At 44.1% G+C, this 22217-nt stretch overlaps 1 pseudogene; it reads left to right on the top strand.

The window, feature by feature from the left end:
- The first annotated feature begins 1156 nt into the window (after positions 1–1156).
- LOC122554703 lies at positions 1157–21943 on the top strand (annotated as a pseudogene).
- The last annotated feature ends 274 nt before the right edge of the window (positions 21944–22217 follow it).

The following is a 22217-nucleotide window of genomic DNA, read 5'->3' as shown; positions in this document are numbered from 1 at the left end:
CATCTTTTGCCTTGGGAATCTTCAACCACATGACATCAGCATCAACTTCACTAGTTTCCAAATCTCCCCTCTCCCACCTCATTCCAGATTCAACCCTCTAACTCAACACTACGCTCTTGATCTGTTCCACTGTCCAGCTTCCTTCCCACCTATCTACTCTACCCTCCCCACTGACCTATAACAATCAGCTTGCTCCTGCATCCACCTATTGCCTTCCCAGCAACCTTGCCAATGCCAGCCCTACCCCCAACCTTCTATTTATCTCTACCCCATGCCATATTCCTGTTGAAGGGCTTATGTCTGAAACGTCGATTTTCCTACTGTTCCGATGCTGCCTGACCTGCTGTGTTATTCCAGCATCTGCAGTCCTCATTATCTCCTTGTGGATCACTGTCAGCCTAGGAGAATGAACGGCTTCTAATGGGGATTGTTAGTGGCTAACAATGTTATAGCAGACCATATGATAACAAGGCCTAGTGTGTGGGGCTTGGGGTAAGGACATGGGAGAAGGTGCCTCGGCCCCAAAGTTAGTGATGTTGATATTGAGTCCAGAAGGTTGTAGTATTCCAAAGCAGAAAATGAGGTGCTGTTCTCCCAGCTTGTGCTGAACTTCACTGGAGCACTGCAGCAAGCCCGAGACAGAGATATTGGCCAGGGGACACAGTGGTGTGTTGAAGTGTCAGGCAACTGAAAGCTCAGGGTCTTTTTTGCAGACAGAATGTAGACTTTCTGTGAAATGGTCATCCAGTCTACACTTCGTTTCCCCAGTGTAGAGGAGACCACATTGTCAGCAGCGAATGCAGTTGACTACATTGAGTGAAGTGCAGGTAAATCACGGCTTCACCTGGAAGGTGTGTTTGGATACTGAGTGTTGGGAATGAAGGATGAGTGGACCAGAGTGTCTGGAGGGAATGGTTCTTGTGGAAAGCTGACAGTGGAGAGGAAGGGAATATGTCTCTGGTGGTGGCATCTCATGGAGGTAGTGGAAAAGGCAGCTGACCCTCTGGATGTGAATGTTGATGGGATGGTAGGCGAGGACTAGGGACCTGACGAGGTCAGATCCAAATCAGGAGCAGTGGAGCAAATACAGTTCCCAGTCCAGATCCGGAGCAGGTGGAGTAGGAGCACATTCAGGTCTGGATCAGCAGTAGGTGGAATGGGAGCAGATCCAGGTCTGGTCAGGAGCAGGTGGAATGGGAGCAAATCCAGGTCCGGATCAAGAGCAGATGGAATGGGAGCAAATCCAATTCTGAAAGAGAAGACTGTGGAACGGGAGCAGATCCAAGACTGGATCAGGAGCAGATGGAATGGGAGCAAATTCAAGTCTGGACCAGGAGCAGCTGGATCTGGCCAAAACCCGGAAGGGATCAGGATCTGGAGACTGGATCCAGTCAGTCAGACTGGATCCGGATCTGTCCCAGAATCGGAGGGCTGGGGCTCACACATTTCCAAACCCGGAGCAGTTGCGGGTGTGGTCTATGTATTAAGGACTCTCCGAGTGTATCCGCGGTTTCCGGGGATACATTGTATCCGGGAGAGTGCAAGTGGAAACAATGATAGTAACAGTGTTTCCCTTTCCCCAGGAGCTGCCGCTCAGGTTCTCGGTTGGCTGTTGGAGGGGAGGGGGAGCTGGTAGCGATGCAAGCCCTTTACTCTGTCTCTGTATACCAAGAAATGTAATGTTTACGGATGTATGGCATGACCAATTGTACAGATCATCAAAATATTTTATGAATAAAATATATTTTTTGAAATTATAAAAAAGCCCTGAATGCGGAGCTGCTCTGTGCGGTTTGCTGGGATATCCTGGTGGACTGGGTTCCCCTGCCGTGCGGCCACAGCTTCTGCAGCGGCTGCGTGGCGCAACTCAAGTGCTGGGCATGGGACTCAGATGGAGAGAGTGCCAACACCTCCTGAGGGGGATGCCCAGCTACACGTGCCCCCTTTGCCTGGCGAGCTGGGATGTGAGCCTGGAGCTGAGGAGGAATGTGACTCTGCACAACCTCATCGAGTGGCTGTGGCAGGCGGGGGGGGGGGGGAGGCCGCCACTCCTGGCTGTGAACCTGTGCAAGGGCCTAAAGAGAACCCAGGCCTCCAGGACCTGTGTCAACTGCGGGGAGTCTTTTTGTGCCCTGCACCTCCTGCCCCACCAGGAGAACCCGGCTTTCCACCACCACGTCCTGGTCAGGCTGACCTACCAAAGTAGCTGTCTGTGCAAGCAGCACGGCAAAGATTTGGAGCTCTACTGCCAGACCCACAATGCCCGCTGTGTGCCTACTGCATGTTACCAGGTGAGGCATCTCACCAGGACCACCAGGTAGTCAAACTGACTGACGCTACCTCTAATATCAAGATGAGTCGGTGGAACCTTCTTTCTGGCTGCCAGAGGAAGTGGTGAAGGCTGGTACAATTATAGCATTTTAAAAGTTAAAAATCACACAACACCAGCAGTCCTCCGAAAGCTAGTGCTTTCAAATAAACTGTTGGACTGTAACCTAGTGTTGTGTGACTTTAACTTTTCTATTAACTACTCGCAGAGCGCTTCAGAGAACATGTCTGGTTTACCTGCACCAATCAACCCAACCGCCCCATGGCCAAACGTTTCAACTCCCCCTCCCACTCTGCCGAGGACATGCAGGTCCTGCGTCTCCTCCACCGCCACTCCCTCACCACCAAACGCATGGAGGAAGAACGCCTCATCTTCTGCCTCGGGACCCTTCAAATCCATGGCATCAAGCCCAAAACATCGATTTTCCTGCTCCTCAGATGCTGCCTGACCTGCAGTGTTTTTCCAGCACCACACTAACCTTGATTTTTAACTTTGTCCACTCCAGTCCGACACCGACTCCTCCACATCATGGCGAGCATCATATTCATGGGTACATGAATAGGAAAAGTTCAGAGGGGTATGGACCAAGTGCTGCTAAATGGGACTAGATTAGGTTAGGATATCAGGTTGGCACGGACAAGTTGGACTGAAGATTATGTTTCTGTACAACTCTGACTGTATCGTGTTGCGCTTTCAATATGGTCTTTCACAGGCCACACTGTTGGTCCCCATTCCTAATTGCCCTCTGAACCTTGTAGGTTATTGGGTTATTTCAGAGGTTAGTAAAGAGTTACCTGTGTTGTCCAGGGTCTGGGATCACACCCAGGGTCTGGGATCATACGCAGACCGGGAAAAGGTGATAAAAATTGCTGGAAAAGCTTAGCAGGTCAAACAGTATCTGTGGAGAAAAAACAGTTAATTTTTTAACTTCAAAAATATACTTTATTCATAAAATTCATCATGTGAACAAATGATTTGGAGGTGCCAGTGTTTGGACTGGAGTGGACAAGGTCAGAAAACATGATTGAGCCTACTTGCGGAGCGATTCAGAGAGCACCTCTGGGCCACCCGGACGAACCAACCCAACCAACCTGTAGCACAGCATTTCAACTCCCCCTCCCACTCCACCGAGGATATGCAGGTCATTGGACTCATCCACCGCCAAACCACAACAACCCGACGGTCGGAGGAGGAGCGTCTTATCTTCCGACTGGGAACCCTCCAACCGCAGGGGATGAACTTGGACTTCACCAGTTTCTTCATCCCCCCTCCCCCCACCTTGTCTCAGCCGGATCCCTCCAGCCCGGCACCGCCTTCCTGACCTGCAGTCTTCTTCTTGACCTCTCCGCCTCCATCCTACTCCGACCTATCACCCTCACCTTGACCTCTTTCCACCTATCACATTTCCAATGCCCCTCCTCCAAGTCCCTCCTCCCTACCTTTTATCTTCTCCTGCTGAACACTGTCTGCTCATTCCTGAAGAAGGGCCTGTGCCCGAAACGTCGAATCTCCTGTTCCCTGGATGCTGCCTGACCTGCTGTGCTGTTCCAGCAATAAAGTTTCAACTTTGATCTCCAGCATCTGCAGACCTCACTTTCTCTTCCAGAAAACATGATGCCAGGTTACAGTCCAACAGGTTTTTTTTTTCAAAATCATGAGCTTTCACAGTGCTGCTCCTTCATCAGGTAAAGCCTGTGATTTCAAATAAATCTGTTGTACTATAACCTTGGACCGTGTGATTTATAACCATGTGGACAAAGGAGCAGAGTTTTCTGTTACTCCGATGCTGCCAGACATGCACATTTCCAGCATCTTTATTTCAGATTTCCTGCACTTTGCTTTTATGTTTTCAGTTAGTTTAATAATGAAGAGTGACTTGGGCTCTTCAGACTGGAGGCGAAAGTAAGGACTGCAGATGCTGGAGAGTCTAGATTACAGTGGTGCTGGAAAAGTACAGCAGGTCAGGCAGCATCTGAGAAGCAGGAAAATCGAGATTTCAGGCAAAAGCCCTTCATCAGGAATGTGCTGATGCTGACTGACCTGCTGTGCTTTTCCAGCACTACTCTAATCTAGACTCTTCAGATTGCACTCAAAGCACAGAAAGTTTAATTGGTCTTCAAAATTGTAGGGTTTCTCGATGGAGTAAATAAAGAGGAACTTTCTCTTGGCCAGAGAACCAGACACCGTGTAAATCTAAAGAATTTGTGAAAGAACCAGAAGATGAGAATGTTTCTTGCACTGTGAAGTATCTGAAAGAATTGTGGAAGCAGATTCAACAGTTACTTTCAAAATGGAACTGGAGTATTGTAGAGAAAAACATATTATAGGGGTTTTAAACTAAGTGGATAGTTTGTCTGTAGTGCCAATGTTGGCATGATGAACTAAGTTGTCCCAACTGCAAGAAAAAGAGTTTCAGCAGAATATGTTTCCACAGCAATATTTGGGCAGTTCTGTGGTTAGTACTGTTGCCTCATGGTGCCAGGGACCTAGGTTCGATTCTAGTTTTGGGTGACTGTGTGTGTGAAGTTGGTATAATCTCCCCGTGTCTGCATGGGTTTCTGCCGGTTTCCTCCCCAGACCAAAGATGTGCAGGCGAGGTGGATTTTCCATAGTAATTGAGGGGTTGTGCGGATAGAGTGGGCGAGTGTGTCTAGGTGGGATGCTCTTCTGAGGATCAGCACAGACCAATTGACCAAGTGGCTTCTTTCTGTACTGAAGGGATTCGATATTCGTGGTCGAGAGTGTGGTGCTGGAAAAGCACACTCTCGATGCTGATCTCCAGCATCTGCAGTCCTCATTTTCTCCTATTCAGTATTCATGTCCTGAATGACTAAATACACTTCCTGTTTATTTTACGATGCAAATTTTAACTTTTGTTAGGTAAGTTAATATTATATAAGTTTTGGAATGTTTAGTTTCGCTTTCATTTGGTGACTGTTTTTAATGCTATCAATGTCCACTATTCTCCAGAGTGACTGCAAATACAACTCTCCAAAGTTGACCAAGATCTGGCTGCTGTGGAAAATGGTCTTTGTCAGTTGGAGGAAGCTGCCTTTTCTCAGAAGGTACAGAGCTGGAAACAGAAAGAGAAAGTTAATAATTTTGCAACTTCTGGTGGAGGGCAATTAGAAATTGTTGCTTTTTAGCTCCTTGCTTTTACAGTCACATTTCACTTTGTAAAATTATTGTACACAGTGATTTTCATCATTTCCCCTTGAACCGCTCAGTCCTTCAGGCTCAACAAGTACACAACTCCCACCTGACATTATACCCAGTTGTACAAAGAAACTTGTTGGAGGTTCCCCATCTGACATTTTATGACTTTAAGTCTGTCGGTGAACTGCATTTGTGGTCCCTGCCACAGCCTTGGTGCATCCAAAGTGACTAAGCAATTTGACCAGTGTGCCAGCTTTCAGTGGTACTCCAATGCACACGTTCACAGAGACGTTCACTGTCTTGTAGTGTCCATGGATATCAGGCAGTGGGTCATTCAATGGTATTAACATACAACTTCTTCACCATCCAGCCGTGAATTACACAAAACAATCTGTCCTACTGGTAATTTGCCTGATTTAAATTTCAACTTAGTGATGGAGACCAGTAGTTAATGGTGTGAAATATTTATTCAATACATTAGTGATGAAATATTTAAATGGCAAAAGATATCTTCATTAGGACTTTTTTTCTCTTAATTTAACTGGAGTTGAAATTTTCACTGTCAATCAACAATCTGGATTTATGATGTGACTTTATCTAAAATACCAGTCTAGATATTGGTGCAATAGAGATCTCTGCTGATTTAATCTAAACATGAAAATTGCAGTCTTTCTATTTGTGGGAAGTAATGGAGCAGTGGCATTCCCATGATCCAATTAAAGTTCTGGGCATTCAGGTATAGGAAAAGTGTTGTGAAACTTGAAAGGATTCAGAAAAAATTTACAAGGATGTTGCCAGGATTGGAGGGTTTGAGCTACAGGGAGAGGCTGAACAGGCTGGGGCTGCTTTCCCTTGAGCATAGGAGGCTGAGGAGTGACCTTACAGAGGTTTATAAAATTATGAGGGGCACGGGTCGAGGGGTCCAAAAAGTGGAGGGCATAGGTTTAAGATGAGAGGGGAAAGATTTAAAAAAGGCTCAGAGGGGCAACTTTTTCACACAGAAGCTGGCTGTGTATGGAATGAGCCACCTGAGGAAGTGGTGGAGGCTAATACAATTACAACATAGCAGGAATACAGAATTGAACACCGTATTCCAAAAGTGGTCTTACCAATGTCCTGTACACCTTCAACATGATCTCCAAACTCCTGTACTCAATGTATTGACCAGTAAAGGCAAGCATACCAAATGCCTTGTTCACTGCCCTGCCTACCTGTGACTCTACTTTCAAGGAGCTATGAACCTGCACTCCAAGGTCTCTTTGTTCAGCAACATTCCCCAGGACCTTACCATTAAGTGTCTAAGTCTTGCTCTGATATCCCTTTCCAAAATGCAGCACCTCATGTTTAGCTAAATTAAACTCCATCTGCCACTCTTCGGCCCATCTGATCAAGATCCTGCTGTATTCTGAAGTAGCCTTCTTTTCCGTCCATTGCACCTCCAATTTTGGTGTCATCTGCAAATTTACGAACCATACCTCCTATGTTCACATCCAAATCATTTATATAAATGACAAAAAGCAGAGGACTCAGCACCAATTCATGCAGGCAAAAGTGAGGACTGCAGATGCTGGAAACCAGAGTTTAGATCAGAGTGGTGCTGGAAAAGCACAGCAGGTCAGGCAAGCATCCGAGGAGCAGGAAAATCGACGTTTCGGGCAAAAGCCCTTCATCAGGAATAGAGGCAGGGACCCTCCAGGGTGGAGAAATAAATTTATCCATGCAGTACCTGTTAATTACAAACCTCCAGTCCGAATAGTAACAGTCCACCACCACCCTTGTATCTACCAATCTTCTGGCAATTTTGTATCCAAATGATTAGTTCTCCCTATATTCCGTGTGATCTAACCTTGCTAACCAGTCTACCATGTGGTACCTTGTCAAATGCTTTACTGACATCAATATAGACAATGTCCAGTGCTCTGCCTTCATCAGTCCTCTTCATCGTTTCTTCAAAAAAGTCAATCAAGTAAGTGAGACAAGATTTCCCCCATGCAATGCCATGTTGGCTATCCCTAATCAGTCCTTGCCTTTCCAAATGTATGTAAACCCTGCCCCTCAGAATCCTCTCCAATGACTTGCCTACCACCGATATAAGGCTCACCAGTCTATAGGTGCCTGGCTTTTCCTTATCACCTTTCTCATGTAGTGACACTATGTTAGCCACCCTCCAGTCTTCTGGCACCTCACCCATGGCTATCGATGATTTAAGTATCTCAGCAAAGGGCCCAGCAATCACTTCCCCAGCTTCCTGGGTCAATTTGATCCGGTCCCAGGATTTTAAGATGTTCGACAATTCCTCCTCTGTAGTTTGGACACTTTTCAAGATGTTGCTGTTTATTTCCCCAAGTGGGCAGCACGGTGGCTCATTGATTAGCACTGCTGCCTCACAGCGCTAGGGGCCTGGGTTCGATTCCAGCCTCGGGCAACTGTCTGTGCAGAGTTTGCACATTTTCCCCGTGTCTGCTTGGGTTTCCTCCAGGTGCTGTGGTTTCCTCCCACAATCCAGAGATGTGCAGGTCAGATGAATTGGCCGTGCTAAATTGCCCATTGTGTTAGGTGCATTAGTCAGGGGTGAAGTATAGGGGAGAGGAGTGGGTGTGGGTGGGTTACTCTTCAGAGGGTCGGTGTGGACTTGTTGGGCCGAAGGGCCTGTTTCCATATTGTAGGGAATCTAATTCTAATTCTCTAGCTTCCATATCCTTCTCCACAGTAAACACTGATGCAACATACTCGTTTAGTATCTTCCCCCATGTCTTGCGGTTGCACACATAGGCAGCCTTGCTGATCTTTAAGCGGCTCTATTCTCTCCCTAGCTACCCTTTGTCCTTAATATATTTGTCTCCTTAACTATTTGCTGAAGCTAAATCATGTCCCCTTGTTGCCCTCCTGATTTCCCTCTTAAATATACTCCTACTACGCCTTATACTCTTCTGGGGATTCACTCAATCAACTACTGTGTGCTTGACATATGCCTCTCTGTTCTCTTGACCAGAACCTTAGATTCTCTAGTCATCCAGCATTCCCTACATTTACCATTCTTGCCCTTTACCCCGACAGGGACATACTGTCTCTGAACTCTCCTTATCTCATTTTTGAAAGCTTCCCATTTTCCAGCCATCCCTTTACTTGTGAATACCTGCCCCCAATCAAATTTTGAAAGTTATTGCAGAATACTGTCAAAATTGGCCTTTCTTCAATTTAGATCTCTGACTTTTAGATCAGGTCTTTCCTTTTCCTTAACTATTTTAAAACTGATAGAATTATGATCACTTGTCCCAAAGTGCTTCCCCACTGATACCTCTGACACCTGCCTTATTTCTTAAGAGTAGGTCAGGTTTTGATTCATCTCTAGCAGTTACATCCACATACTGAATAAGAAAATGTTCTTGTACATACTTAACAAATTTCTCTCCATTTGAACCCTTAACACAATGGTGGTCCCACTCTATGATTGGAAAGTTAAAATCCTCTACCATTACCACCCTATTATTCTTACAGATAACTCCTTAGAAATTTGCTTCTCAATATCCTGCTAACTATCAGGCAATTATAGAACAATCCCACTTTCTTATTTCTCAGAACCAGCCAAATAAGTTCTTTGGATGTACTCCCTGAAATTTCCTCCCTAAGTGCAGCCCCAATGAAGAGTTCAAAGCTGTGGGTGGCTCCATGTGGATAGAAATTCTGGGAATTACTGAGTAGGTTAAGTGGTGAAGTCAGAACGCGGAAAACATTTTTGTGAACTGAAAAAGTTGGATAATCGCTGGTTGTGTTGGGGGCTCAGCAGAAACCTGTGAGCATTGATACTTCATGCTATGAGACAGTGGAGTCCTCAAACTCACAAGCAGAATTTGTGTGATGCAACTGGACATGAGGTGGAGGTAACCCCCAGGGTAAGGATTGACTCTTTGAAGCGAACTGTGGATGAGGAACTGGATGTATAGGACAATAGAAGAGATCTGCCACAGAAAGAGTCATTCAGTGAATCATGTCTGCGCTGGCAGAATAATTCTAATCCTCACTTCCCAACGCCTGATCTGTAGCTTAGCAGGTGTAGATCCAATTCTTGTTTATTGAATTCAGTGTTTCCACCTCAAGCTGTGTGACAAATCCCAGACTCTCTGGGTGAATAAGATTTTCCTCAGGGCCACTCTAATGCTTTTAATTATGCCCTCTGCTAAAGTTGACCTCTGTGCTTGGGGGAAAATGACTTTAACTGTCTGCACCCACCTTATTATTTTTGTACAACTCAGTTAAGTTACCCCTCAGTCAAAATTGAGTTCCGGAGTACTGAGGTCATGTTGCAGTTGTATAAGACTCTGGTGCGGCCGCACCTGGAGTATTGTGTGCAGTTTTGGAAGGATGTGGAGGCACTGGAATGGGTGCAGAGGAGGTTTACCAGGATGTTGCCTGGTATGGTAGGAAGATCGTATGAGGAAAGGCTGAGGCACTTGGGGTTGTTTTCATTGGAGAAAAGAAGGTTTAGGGGTGACTTGATAGAGGTGTACAAGATGATTAGGGGTTTAGATAGGGTCGACAGTGAGAATCTTTTTCCACGTATGGAGTCAGCTATTACAAGGGGGCATAGTTTTAAATTAAGGGGGGTAGGTATAGGACAGATGTTAGGGGTAGGTTCTTTACTCAGCGAGTCGTGAGTTCATGGAATGCCCTGCCAGTAGCAGTGGTGGAATCTCCCTCATTATGGGCATTTAAGCGGGCATTGGATAGGCATATGGAGGATAGTGGGCTAGTGTAGGTTAGGTGGGCTTGGATCGGCGCAACATCGAGGGCCGAAGGGCCTGTACTGCGCTGTATTCTTCTATGTTCTATGTTCTAAAAGAACCTTAATTATCCGGCATTCGACTATCCGAATTTTGAATTATCCAGCAAGATCGCAAGGTCCCAATGCTTGGCTGACCTGTGTTATCTGGCATTCGATTATCCGAATGTTCAATTCTCCGAACAAAATACTCTCCACCCATCTTGTTCGGATAATTGAGATTCCTCTGTAAAATACCAATTGCTGTTGTGCAGCTCTTTCCTTTGTGTAATGGCTCAGCAGCACCACCTGCTGATTGGACTATGGTTAAGCCCTGGACTTTGTTGATGCTGGACTGAGTCTGCAGCAGATTCGAAGCAACAAGAGGGAGGAATGTACCTGATCTCACCCTCGTGAATCTACTTGCCACAGGTGCATCTGTCCATGAGAGCATGGTTACAAGTAACCACCACATAGTCCTTGTGCAGCCAAAGTTCCATCTTCACATTGAGGGTACCCTGCGATCATGTTGTGCGGCATACCAAATGGGATTGATCTTGAACAGATCTAACAATTCAAGACTCTGCATCTATGAGATGATGTGTGCCATTGACGGCAGCAAAATTATATTCAATATTGAACTGCAACCTCTTGGCCCAGCAATATGTCCCACTGTACCAGTGATGTCAAGCCAGGGGGTCAGCTCTGAGTCGTTGTAGAAAGCAGAAGCAGCAGCCCCAGGTGTACCTGAGATGAAGCTGTAAAGTAGGACTGCTTGTGTGCCAAACAGCAAGTGACAGATAGAGCCAAGTCATCTTAATGGATCAGATCAAAACTGTATAGTCCTGCTGTATCCAGTTATGAATGGACAGTGAAACAGCTTACTGGAGCCAGAGGCTGTGCAAGTATCCCTATCACCAACGCAGCACAAATAAGGCTGAAGTGATTGCAACAAGTGGATGGTCCATTTCACCCTCGTCCTAGCATCACAGATACTGGTCTTCAGCTAATTCGATTCACTCCACGTGATATCAAGAAATGGCTGACAGTACTAGAAAATGCAAAGGCGATGCCCTCTGTCGACATTTCAGCAATGATACTGAAGACTTGTGCTCCAGAACTTGTTGTGCCTTTAGCCAAGCTAATCCAGCACAACATTGGCATCTACCTGACAATGTGGAAAATTGCCCTGTGCGCAACGGGCAGAAAAAGCACCCACTTATTGACTACTCTTCATCATCAGTAGTGATGGAAGGGATCATCACCAATGGTATCAGGCTGCACTTGTTTAGCAATAATCTGCACAGTGACTCCCCAGTTTGGATTCTGCCAGAGCCACAGCTCCTTCCCTTTTACATCCTTCGTCTAAACACAGACAAAAGAGCTGAACTCCTCTGGTGAAGTGAGAGTGACTGCCTTTGACAGCAAGGCTGTATTTGACCGATTGTGGCATCAAGGATCTGAGCAAAACTGGAATCAGTGGGAATTAGGGAGAAACCCTGCACTAGTTGGAGCCACTGCCTGCCTCACTGAAAAGAACCCACTTATTCCAACTCTTTGCTTCCAATCTGCTAACCAGTTCTCTATCCACATCCTCTGAATGCCCCCTAAAAAGTGGCTAGAACTGTTGTGTCTTATCTAATTCCAGCATTACATCCCTGCTTTGTTTTCAGTTTCTTGCCCAACGAAGGAAAGCTTCTTATACACCTCCCTCACAACCTTCTCTAGCTGTCCTGCCATTTTCAGGGCCCTGTGGACATGCGCTCCAAGGTCTCTCATTCCTCTTCTCCTCTCAATATTTTCCCCTTGGTGTTATATATCCCCTCACTTTGTTTGCTTTCCCCAAATGAACAACCTCCCACTTTTCCGAATTGTACTCCAGTTGCCACCTTCCCATTCACTGGTTGGATTGATGTCATTGAAAAAGTTGATGTCACCCTGCGGTCAACAGCAACTTTACTCACTCCCATTGGCGTGGCCAATAAGTGTTTCGTTTGCAGATTTCCCAATCGTGCCTCCCACAACACTGCCATTGGCCAGCACTCAAGTTCCAAACCCCAGAGCTTGAACTTGTGCAGCCGGTGGCAATCTCTGCACGTGTGTTTGTCTGGGACGTATGGCGTGTCCATAACTTCACACATAACACAGAATGTCCAGTCCACTGACCTGTCATTCTATAACTTTACAATCAATTCAATGCAATAAGAATGGAACAAATTACCAGTACTCACCAATCAGCCATTTTCCCTTCACAGAAATGAATTAATACAGGAGCCTAAAATAGGGAGTGGCACGGTGGCTCAGTGGTTAGCACTGCTACCTTACAGCACCAGGGTCCTAGGTTCAATTCTAGCTTCGGGCAACTGTCTGTGTTTGCAGATTCTTCCCGTGTCTGCATGGGTTTCCTCCCATGTTCCAAAAATGTGCAGGTCAGGTGAATTGGCCATGTGAAATTGTCCGTAGGGATAGGTGCATTAGTCAAAGGGAAGTAGGTTTGGGTGGGTTACTCTTCGGAGGGTCGGTGTGGACCTTTTGGGCCAAAGGGCTGTTCCCACACTATATAGGAAATCTAATTAATCTAAAATCAGATGAAGAGGAGAAACGTCTTGAATTTAGGATTTGGAATGCACTCCCTGGGAGAGTATGGAGGTGAATTCCATTGGAGATTTCAAAAGAGAGCCATAATTTGAAAATTATGAATTTAGAGGGTTACGGAAGGGAGAGAAGCAAAGCTGGAGAATGGGACTGAGTCGATAAAATGTGGTTCTGACAAAATCACAGCTGGTCAAGTCACATCAGAAGAGCAGGGCCCTTCATTAGGACTGTGGAGAATGGGGACTAGTAGCTGTTTAAGGCACTGGTACAGACACAATGGATCGAATGGCCTGCTGCTCTACTGTAAAATTCTGTGATTCTAAGAAAGAAGCACCTCCTTCCCATTTTCCCTCTCTCAAAACTCCCTCTAACTCACTGAACCCCCACTTTACATTCTGAATAAACAAAGCAGCATTCAGTTCAGACAAGACACCTCCAGGTAGGCCTCTATTTATGCTTCCTGAAAACAACTGACTCAAGTTTCAATTAACTAGTTTAAACTAGCCAGTAATTAACAAACTTTTTTCCCAGCTTGCATTTCCCTGATTTTTAAGGCTTCAATAAAACAGATATTTAAGAGTAACTTTTGGTTAATTATTAAATTCAAGAAAAATATTAGACTTTAGATAAAATATTTGTGAATAAGTATGTGAGTGTAGTTTCAGAGTCTAGGGGAGCATATATGTACACACATAGGAGAGAAAGGTGACCAGACTAGAGCAGGAGTTGTGACACCTCATGACAGAGTGCCTTTGAAAGGGAATTTCAATCCAAAGCAGCAAAAATGAAGAATTGTGATCCTTTCTGGAGTTTAATGAAATTTCTTGATCTATTGTGTCTCTGAGAAATCTAGGATTGGGATCAGCCTCAATCTCCTTTGCTGTTGGATGTGCCCTGTAAGATGTTTGAACATACTCTGTAACTCATTGTTACCACATGTCAATTTTGTGTTTGAACCTAGCTGTACATGCAGTCGGGATTGGGTTACTATGCTCATGTTGGATCGTAAAGCTCATTGACTTTTGGATAAGACTGTGGAATCTTGAGGCTTTATTCTCTTAGTGCAGCCCCTAAATCTCTTAGAGAACTTTGTCAATGTTTATAAGAGACGTTAGTGCTATTTAGTCAGAGTGTAGTAAGAAACCTTACCTGACCGGCTGTGCTTTTCCAGCACCGCACTCTTCGACTCTGATCTCCAGCATCTGCAGTCTTCCCTTTCTCCTGGTTTAGGATTGTAACAGCATGCAACAATAAATAAGTTTTCCAAACAAAAGGACAGAGATTTAAAGTAATTGGTAAAAGAAGCAAAAGCTATGCATGGAAAATCCTTTTCATGCAGCAAGTGATTGGGCTCTGGAATGTGTTTACCTGTGTGTATGGTAGCGGTTGATTCATCTGAAGCATTCAGAAAGGATTTATACAGGAAACTGAAAAGAAAAATGTCTGGGGTAAAGGGAAGAATGATACTTGGGGAATTGCTCATTTAAAGAATATGTGTAAGCATGATGGGCCAAATGGCCTCCTTTGTAACAATATTGTAATTCTGACTTTTCTGAACCATATCGTGATATCTTCAGGAGCTGTTAAAGTGTTTTAATTCATTATGAAATTGTAGGTTCTGTTTTACGCAGAGATGGATTCTATGCCACCTAGGTCTGGAAATGATCTAGTGAATGCAAACCTAACAATATTTTACATTATGTGCTTTCACGTGTCTCTTTTAATTAGGACAAGTTGGAAAAACAGCAACGGACACATTTGAATTTCTTCAAGAAAGTCCAGCTTTTTCTTGACATTGTGGAGCGAGCATGGAAAAAATGATTTTCTGTTGCAACTGCCCAACTGAATCTGATGGTTGACTGTGAGAAATCGAAACTGAAACAATTGCAGGCAAAGCGACAACAAGCTAAAGGTATTTTGCAGATTAGGATTTGTGTCAACAGCCCTATGCAATTGCTGCAGGTAGGTTTTTGTTTTAAAATGGATACGCTTATAATCAGTAACTTCATATTTAAGCTGCAGAGCTATGGGAAATCAGTATCTTTAGTGATTTAGTTACTGATCAGTGAAGTATACATTGGACAGTTAACTGCTGCATGCGATATAGCAATATTAAAGTAGATATTTCCTCATCACCTGCTTGAATTCAAATAAATTGCCAATATTTCCTAATGAACCTGTTCAAAGATATTGTTACGTGCCTCTGGAGAGGGTAAGGCTTGTATCTGGGCCTCCTGGCTCAGAAGTAAGGACACTACAACTATGTCACAAAGACCCTTAATTAGTTTGGCTCTGTCATGCAAGGTTATCATTAGCAGATTTAAAAATGGATATTACTTGTCAATATCAGGTTGCTTTGATCAACCTGTTCAGAAATATTATGACATAAATCTGGAGCAAGTGGGACTTGTATCCAGGCCTCCTGGTCCAGAGGTAGGGACATTACCACTGTGCCGCAGGAGTTCCTAGTTCACGTACATGAATTGTGTGGTTAAATAAGAATGCCTTGTACTTCCTATATCAACCAGTAGGTGGACAACATGTACCGTCAGGGACTGAATCCCTTTGCATTTTGTAAAATTAAGCCAACTAGCCTGTTCACTTGATTAAAATAACCAATTACCTAAATCCTGTTTTAGTATATTCTGCAATTAACTTGTTGATAACTATCATAATTTTTTAATCTTATTTATAGATTCTGGACAGTGTCAAGAGGTAAGTTTGTCTTTAAGTAGTTGACATGCTTCAGCTAGGTTAAGAGAATTTCTATATGCCTGTTGGATAGTGCTTTATTTGTGGCTTTGATTTTGCTCTGTCAGTGAACTTGTTGATTGAGAATCCCAGTTGTACCATCCTATTGCAGCAATCTGAAAAGATTGTTGTCTCATTAATTTTATACAGCACCTCACCAGTTAAAATAAGAGCACATGCCATTTTACAGATGTTCACAGGCTACAATTATAGAATCCCTACAGTACAAGTAGAGCATATTTGGCCCATCAAGTCTGCACCAACCCTCCGAAGAGCATCTCAGACCCAATCAGACCCTATCCCCGTAACCCTGCATTTCTCAGGCTGGTCCACGTCCCCTGCACACCCCTGGACACTATGGGCAATTTAACATGGCCGATCTACATCTTTGGACTGTGGGAGGAAGCCAGAGCACCCGGAGGAAACCCACACAGACACAGGTAGAACTCCACACAGACAGTCACCCAAGGCTGGAATCAAACCAGATGCCCGACGCTGTGAGACAGCAGTGCCAACCATTGAGCCACCGTGCTGTGCAATTGTACATTAAACATGTGAAACTGATTTGATCATCTGAACCACTCTTTTGATTTTCTTTGCTCCAAAACAAAATTGCATTAAACTAATGACTGAAGCACAAAATATTTCTACCGTTGCCCCAGTTTAAGGCTTGAGATTCATCGCGATCCCTCAGTGAAATATGAAAGTTGGGAGCATGTGCTGCAGTTTCTGGGAGTCGAGGCTAAGACCTATGAGAGCTGAGAATGAAAGAGGGAGGACCTCTGGGAGCCCCTGGGAAAGGGAGAGTTAAAGGCCTGTGAGAACAGACCGAGGAGCGTGAGAGGGCAGAACACCATGGCTGTATCACAGCTTACAAAGCCCTGTTTGGGACCCCACTGCACTTTGGGCAGTCCTGCACTAATGGGAGGGAGTTGGGCACCCAGATAACTAAATAGTTGAGTGCATTTTATGTTTTCATCTTACAGGTAAATGATTACTATTAGAGGAGATTCTCTCTCTCTCTCACTCTCTCATACACACACACAAAACCGATAATTTCGGCAGCTCTGATTCTGGGGAGGTTTTTTAAAAATATCCATTCATGGGATGTGAGCATCGCTGTTTAGACAAGCACTTATTTCCCAGGTTCCTCCCAAAATCCAAAGATGTGCAGGTTAGGTAGATTGGCCATGCTAAATTGCCTGTACTGTCCAAGGATGTGCAGGTTAGGTGGATTAGTAGGGTTACAGGGATGGGATATGTGGGTGAGATGCTCTTTGGAAAGTCAGTATGGACTCAATTGGCTGAATGGCCTGCTTCCACACTGCAGGGATTCTCTGCTTTGGTAATTGCCCTCTGGGTCATTCTTAGGCCCAACCAGCTAAGGATAGCCATTTCCTTCCGAGTGAACCACATAGGTTTTCCTGACGATCAACAATACATTTCTGGTTGTGATTAGACTCTGAATTCCAGATATTTATTAAATTCAAATTTCACCATCTGTCATGGTAGGATTTGAACCTTGGTTTAGACTCCAGGCAGTTACCTTGGTATTTGGATTAACAGTCCAGCGATAATACCACAGGGCCATTGCGCCTGCTGTCATATAATGAGTAAATAGAGACCCAGGTAATGATCTTTGCGATAGCAATTGATGTAATTTAAATTATGTTAATAAATCTGGAAATAAAACTAATCTCAGTAATATTCGGCACATTAATTATCATCGAACATTGTTAAATCCGTCTGGTTCACAGATGTCCTTTTAACAAAGGATCTCTGGCATTCACACCCAGTCTGCTCTACATGTGACTCCAGCCGCACAGCAATGTGGTTGATTCTTAACCATCCTCTGAAATGGTGGGCAGTTAGGGATGGGGATGGCAACAAATGCAGAGCACACCATGAGCACATGATCATGCGATATTTAGAGTTGCCACATGTAGTGACCCATAACAAGTTACTGAACATTGTACCTCAGATCAGGCAGCTTTATTTGTAATCTCTTGACTTTGATGCCTGAAGAAATTGAATTTGGAAACTTACACTACTAGCATGCTCTTTCAGAGTAATCTAACGAGGAAGTAAAAGACAATTTCTGTCCTATTCCAAAGAAAGATTTGCGTGGAGTGCCACAAGGATCGATGCTGGGTCCTCTACTTTTTGTCATTTACATAAATGATTTTGATGTGAGGGGTGACTTTATAGAGGTTTACAAAATTATGAGGGGCATGGATAGGGTAAATAGACAAAGTCTTTTCCCTGGGGTCAGGGAGTCCAGAACTAGAGGGCATAGGTTTAGGGTGAGAGGGGAAAGATATAAAAGAGACCTAAGGGGCAACTTTTTCACACAGAGGATGGTACGTGTATGGAATGAGCTGCCAGAGGAAGTAGTGGAGGCTGGTACAATTGCAACATTTAAGAGGCATTTGGATGGGTATATGAATAGGAAGGGTTTGGAGGGAGATGGGCCGGGTGCTGGCTGGTGGGACTAGATTGGTTGGGGTATCTGATCGGCATGGACGGGTTGGATCGAAGGGTCTGTTTCCATGCTGTATATCTCTATGACTCTATGACTTTATAACTAATGAAGTACAATTGATGTTTTGTTACTGTTGGATTTATACAAATAAGTACGTGTCAATTTAGCTCAATGGGAGGTGATGGCTTAGTGGTATTATCGCTGGATTATTAATCCAGAAACCCAACAAACAGTCTGGGGACCTGGGTTTGTATCTCACCACAGCAGATGGTGGAAGTTGAGTTTAATAAAATGCCTGGAATTAGGAATCTAGTGATGATCATGAATCCATTATTTCATGTCAGGGGAAAAACCCATCTGGTTCAGTAACGTTCCTAAGGGAAGGAAACTGCCATCTGAGGTAATGAGAGGCATAGATAGAGTAGATAATCAGAGACTTTTGTGTCAAAATTAGAGTGGTGCTAGAAAAGCACAGTAGGTCAAGCAGCATCCGAGGAACAGGAAAATCAACATTTCAGGCAAAGTCCTTCATCAGAAATAAGAAGATTCCTGATGAAGGGCTTTGGCCCGAAACGTCGATTTTCCTGCTCGTCGGATGCTGCCTGACCTGCTGTGCATTTCCAGCACCACTCTGACCTTGACTCTGATCTCCAGCATCTGCAGTCCTCACTTTCACCTAGCCAGAGACTTTTCCCCCGGGCAGAAATGGCTGTCTTGAGGGATCATAATTTTAAGGTGATTGGAGGAAGGTACAGGGGAGATGTCAGAGGAAGGTTCATTACACAGAATCAAGAGTGTGTTGCTGGAAAAGCTCAGCACTTCTGGCAGCATCTGAGGAGCAGAGAGTGGTGGTTGTATTGAATACACTGCCAGGAGTGGTAGTAGAGGCAGAGACGTTAGAGACGTTTAAGTGACTGATGGACAAGCACATCAACAGCAATAAATTGAGGGATGTGTAGGTTAGGCTGGTCTTAGATTAAGATAAATGCTCGGCACAACATCTTTGGCCGTACTGTGCAGGACTGTTCTATGCTCTATGTTCTTACCTGGTCTGGCCTACATGTGACTGCAGACCCACAGCAATGTGGTTGACTCTTAACTGCAGGATGGGCAATAAATGCTGCCAAGCCAGCGATGTTCGCATCCCATCAATGAACAAAAAAAACCTAAATCTTTTCACCTGTGATATGTTGGATTCAATATAGTAGGCCTCATCGTAGTATAACAGTGTTTAACAAGGGCTTTATATAACCCCAACAGGAATTAAGCAGTAACAGTGTTTCTGATAGATGGAAATATTTGTTGCATGCTGGCAAAGTTGCATTTTGTTCCTGTCTAGACCATGTTTCCCTAAGATTCGTTAGAAGGGACTGGCCTTTGGTGTGTGTGTTTAAACAAAAATTGAAGAAATCCTTTTAAAACTTGGAAACCTGTCATTTCGATTCGCAATCTTCTGTGGTCAATTTAAAAGAAAATACAGTGCTTTTTTTTATTGTTAATGCTTTCATAGCACTGAGATTAAAGAACAGGACCTTGATTTCAAGGATCTCCAGGATGTGAGAAACGACTTACAAAATATAGAGGCGCACTTTACAAAGAGCATCATTAGTCAGAGAATTTTAACATCTTATAGTGAACTATTTTCACGTAAGTCAGTGTTGCATGCATTAGTGCAATATGCAGCTGGGTCAGTGAAACTGAACGTGCCGTTATATCCAAATTGCATAAATATATAATTTTCCCAGACCAGAGCTAGTTGCTGCCCAGTGTGATTAGCAGATTTTTTTCCCTCACCATCCAAACCAGACCTCGAGGATTACCATCTTAAAGAAAAAGAGCGCGGATAGAACTGGCAAGTGTCTGCCAATTACCCTCATGTGTCATGTTCCATCTTGGTCATACAGTAGAATGGATAAAGTCACTTTAGTGTAATTAAAACAAATCAACTTGTACTATATTAGAACTTTGGACACTGCATGGAAACAGACTTTTCAGTCTAACTTGTCCATGCCGACCAGATGCTCTAAATTAATCTCGTCCCATTTGCCAGCATATGGTTGCATCCTTCTAAATCCTTCCTATTCATATACCCATCCAGCTGCCTTTTAAGTGTTGTAATTGTACCAGCCTCCACCAACACTACCTCTGGTAGTTTATTCCATACACACAGCACCCTCTGCATGAAAAAGTTGCTCCTTGGATCCCTTGGCTCCTGCATGTATGTTTGTCTAATTTTTAGTCATTTATGTCAGCCTTATTTATGTAGGAAAAAAAATGTTACCTGCATGTGTTAACCTGTACTTTCCAGTTCTCATCTTCCTAACCTCCATAATATCTAGTTTGTCAAATTCCACTTGATTAATTATTACAGGTTTTGTGAACATATCTTGGCTACAGAATTTGATCCAAGCATTGGCATCAGAGCTGAGTGACAGGGCAAAGCATAGAGAAACCAACTTTGACATCAGCTGAGTATGACACTATTGAATCCTAGAAATATTGATTTGTACGTGTCAAAGTGAACACCTTCCAACAGCCAGAACCATAGGATTAGGCAAAAAGCAAGATGCTTGTGGTTGTTACAGACCAGATATCGATTGTCCCTTGGACTGTGATATTAAGCCAAACACTTCCAGCTACTTAATTTTAATAATTGTCCCCCCATTAGGATCTCCAGTTTGGGGTGGCCACCTGTTGATTCTAGAGTTCAGCTCTACTCACAGCTCCTTGGTAACAGAACAACCCAAGTGATCCTTCTGATAGGGCTGTTTTATTTGGAAAAGAGAACTGAGAGGGGATCTGATACAGGTATTCCAAATTTTGAGGGTTCTGGTCAAAGTAGGGTCACTTCTTGTTTCAGTGTGACTTTAACTGATCTATGTTTTCATTTCCCCACCTTCTAGATCAACCTGTTCAATTAGATATGAACACTGCTCATCTCCAGCTGAAAATAAGCAGGAAGGGTACAGCAGTTGAAGTTGTTGAAGCGGAGCAAAGTAAGTGGTGTAACGCAGAACACTTCCGCAGCTCTCTCAATGTACTTGCCACGGCAGGCTACATCACTGGACTTCACTACTGGGGGGTTAATGTGAAAAACATTCCTTCCTGGGCTGTGGGGATAGCCTACCAGAGTATTCCGCGCACGCTTCCAGGAAGCAAACTGGGATCTGAGGAAAACTCATGGGTGTTTTCTTGCTCGGAAAGGGGCCTTTATTGTGCCCAACACGACACCGAGGTGAGGTATTTCCGCTACGAAAACCAACTGGAGAACATTGGAGTCTATCTGGACTGTGACAGTGACATTCTTGCTGTTTGTGATGCAGAATCGGTGCGGTGTTTGTACACGTTTTATTGTACACTAAAGGAACCGGTGTTTCCTGCCTTTTGTCCAAAATTTGCTGAGAGTGAAGAGTTTTCACTGGTTCCCATGGTAATACACAGTGGTATTGTTGGCTGAAATAGATCATGTGATGTGGGCTGGTATATTTTAGAATGAGGGTCCGCTGTTAGAGTACGCTGTTACAAACATAGGGACCTGCAGATTGGTGGTGTCACCTCTGGCATCATGGGAGGTCTCAGGCCTACTTCCTGCTTCTGACCATATCTCCCTCCCCACACTTGCTTTGGAAGCCTGAAACCTACAGTCACTAACCTTTGTGTGTAATATTTAGAATTTTATTTCCTTTCTTTTGATTTTAAAGCAACCTGTATTGTTATTTTTATTAAACATTACTTTGTCAAAGTTGAACTTCTAATCGATTATGTGATGAATATTAATATTAATAAGTGCAAACTTGTTTATTTCCTCAAGGGCTATTTTGTAGCTGTTGTTTTGTCTGAACTGATGGTTTTCTTTTTGGCTGTTGCCAGGAGCAGGAAAATCGATGTTTCGTGCAAAAGCCCTTCAACTCCATTCCTGATGAAGGGCTTTTACTCGAAACGTCGATTTTCCTGATCCTCGGATGCTGCCTGACCTGCTGTGCTTTTCCAGCATCACTCTAACCTTGACTCTGGTTTCCAGTATCTGCAGTCGTCACTTGTGTCTAGATCAATTTGGGGTTACCATTGTGTGCTGCTATGAAGTTGCCTTTCTTTCTTTAAGTCTATATTTATACACGTGTGTGTACAATATACATAGAAAGAGT

The sequence above is a fragment of the Chiloscyllium plagiosum genome, chromosome 11, assembly GCF_004010195.1.
Source record: "Chiloscyllium plagiosum isolate BGI_BamShark_2017 chromosome 11, ASM401019v2, whole genome shotgun sequence".
Classification (NCBI taxonomy): domain Eukaryota; kingdom Metazoa; phylum Chordata; class Chondrichthyes; order Orectolobiformes; family Hemiscylliidae; genus Chiloscyllium; species Chiloscyllium plagiosum.
The sequence above is the reverse complement of the archived record's forward strand: the minus strand, read 5'-3'. Positions and strand labels throughout refer to the sequence as shown.